Here is a 2,909-nt window from a genome sequence, read left to right as displayed (position 1 = left end):
TGTTTAAGTTTGACATTAGCATTTATTTTACATATAGTAACCATTTTATATTGATACTTATAGTGTTATCATGTAATCATTGTTTTGTTATTTTGTAATCATTATTTTGTAGTTAATTGCTTGATCAGATGCTTTATATATATATTGGAAAAGTAAGGGCTTCATGCTTTAGGTATAGGTGATTGCTTATATGAAAAGAACACAGTAAGGGGAGGGGGGAAAGGAGCTACGGATGGAGCCTGGGTTGCTGTGTATGAGTCATCATCTAAGAATTGTTTTTTTGTGCCATCTTGTGCCTAGTACCAAGACCTGATCTTTTTGTTCTGGAAAGGTATAAAAGGTGGAAGACATCTTTTCTGGTTGTTGCCTTCATCTCTCTACCAGCCATGAAGAGAGATGGGGGTCACCCAACTCTATTTTGATCAAAATAAAAGTTGTTTGCTTGCTGAAACCTCGACTCAGGAGTTTCTTTGGCTCTTTTAAATTCCTGAGTAATGCTGGGGCAGTTGTGAGGCTAAGTGGAAAACCTTACATTACCTCATTTTGGAAGGAGTGTTCTTCTGAAGCAGTGTTTTTTCTTCCCATTTTAAAAACAGGAAAAAACCCATGTTGCTGGGGAGTGGGGGGAAGTGTGGATTTTAAATGAAATTGCTTCCTTCTGAAGCCTTTTCTCACTTTTCTCATTTAAGCACAGTGTCCACAAAGTATATCAAGAGGTACAACCAAGTCACAGTGAAAACTCAAAATCTCAGCCAGGTTGCAACCAAAAGGTAACAAATCAGATCACTATATCTAGCATTTCTAAACAAACAACACTTTCTCTACTCACTTTTTAAAAGTAGGGATCCAGAAGCAAGCACTTTCTCCTAAACTAAGAAGACATATTAAGATAAGACAAAACTCTTAAACCAGAGCAGGCATTTTAAAAATATGCAACCTATACATGAAATATGAATGTTTGATTGTTATTAGTTGCCCAGAGTCATTGAGAGCTGGGCAGTATACAATTTACCATATTATTACTATAATGAGGATTATATAGTATATCTTTATGATTCCTGGAATCAGCCTAGCCCTAGGCATAAAGAGCTTATGTGGCAGACAACTGACTACCAATAAACTGGTGGAGATTTTTACAGATGGTATTCATTGAGCAGTACTGAGCTTCAGGATTAGTGACTATGGTCGAGATCAGCGGTTCTCAACCTATGGGTCGCGACCCCATTTGGGGTCGATCAACCATTTCACGGGGGTCGCCAAGCAAGGCTGTCCGCCATTTTTTCCCCCTTTTCCGGCGGGTGCCTTACCTCCCTTGAGCTAGGCAAGCTGGTGGTCGGCCTCCTCCATCTCTGCCACTTGCCAGCTATGCCTTGGCCGGCGCAGGGGGCGGAACCACGCATGTGCGGCGCTCCCGGGCAGGGAAAGTCCTTGACTTACAACCAGTTGGGTAGTCCTCGACTTACGACCAGTTTAGTCCTCAACTTATGACTGGTTTAGTCCTCGACTTACGACCGGTTGGGGGTCGCGGCATTAAAAAGGTTGAGAACCACTGGTCTAGATGATAGATTTTCTGACATTTTGCCAGCAACTGTGGCTGGCATCCTTAGAAGCAAGTGGTCTGTTATGCAGATCACAGGCAACTAAACAGGGACTGACTGAACTCCTGTCTTTTTAGTCAGTCAGGTCACTAGGTATCTGAACTGTTTATGCTCCTGTGTCTCCAAAGCCATGGAAGAGATGATGGTCATCAGACTTTTGCTCTCTTCAAATCAAGTCTAATTTCCATCAGCTACCCTATATTATTCTGGAATTTCTTTGAAGTTCTGCCTGTCATTTGATCATTTAACATTATGCAATTGGCTGAAAGAAAAATTCAAGGATCTTTTTATTAACTTTTGCTCTCATGATGAGACCCTTCCCCCAATTTCTACGATAAACAAGGACTATAGGAATCATTTGTATGAGGTGAATGGAAGTCATAATAATTTCAACCTTGACAAACATTGGTAGGCATTTGTTTGGCACAAGAAAGAATGGTCTATATCAATGTTTCTGATCCTTGACAACTTTAAGATGTGTGGACAGAATTCCCCAGCCAGTCATGATTGAGAAACACTAATCTACACTAGTCTATATCATGTCTCTCTTATTGCATGACAAAAGCATCTGTATCTTTAAAAAAGGTGTTTTCCAATTCTCCTACTATTCTACTGCACAAATCTTCCTCTACTCCTATAATCAATCCTTCCAGCATAACCTTTCTTTGCAGAGGCTACTTCTTGGATAATCTTTGTATGTAGGATAACATTTCTTGAAGAAGAGCATTAAGGACAAATATCACATTTTTTCCCAAAGATAGTTGAGGGAAACAAAGCAAAACATTTCTATTTAATTCTTTGTCTTTGTAAAGAAAAGGGAGAACAACTTTTCAATGCTATGCTATGTCTTTAAGCTTCAAATGCAGATATTGTCACATATAGCTATTTGGCGGAAAAATAAATAAATCAAAATGCAACACAATAGGGGAGCACTAGGCTTGAAAAAGTTGAAATAAAAAACAGATCTAGGTGGTGGCCTGGCAGCTGCAGAGAGTCTTGGATGAAACGGATGATCTGAAGCCCTTTCAGTCAGGATTCAGGCCCAGTTATGGGACGGAAACGGTATTGGTAGCACTTGTTGATGATCTCTGGCAAGAACGGGATGGGAATAATGCAACCATCCTTGCTTTCCTTTACCTCTCATTGGGTGGGCTGTGGGCTGGGAGGCATAATTCTGTGCTGGTTCAGGACTGAATAGGATAGTGAAGCATAGTATAATGTATTTTACCTACATGTAAGTATAGTATGCACTCTGTAATGCCCATCACAGAAAAAAATATTTGTGATATCCCTTTAGATGCTTAGTTGCTT

The sequence above is a fragment of the Protobothrops mucrosquamatus genome, unplaced genomic scaffold, assembly GCF_001527695.2.
Source record: "Protobothrops mucrosquamatus isolate PMUCROS unplaced genomic scaffold, P.Mucros_1.0 scaffold_257, whole genome shotgun sequence".
In the NCBI taxonomy this organism is placed as follows: Eukaryota; Metazoa; Chordata; class Lepidosauria; order Squamata; family Viperidae; genus Protobothrops; species Protobothrops mucrosquamatus.
This window is presented reverse-complemented; position numbering follows the sequence as displayed.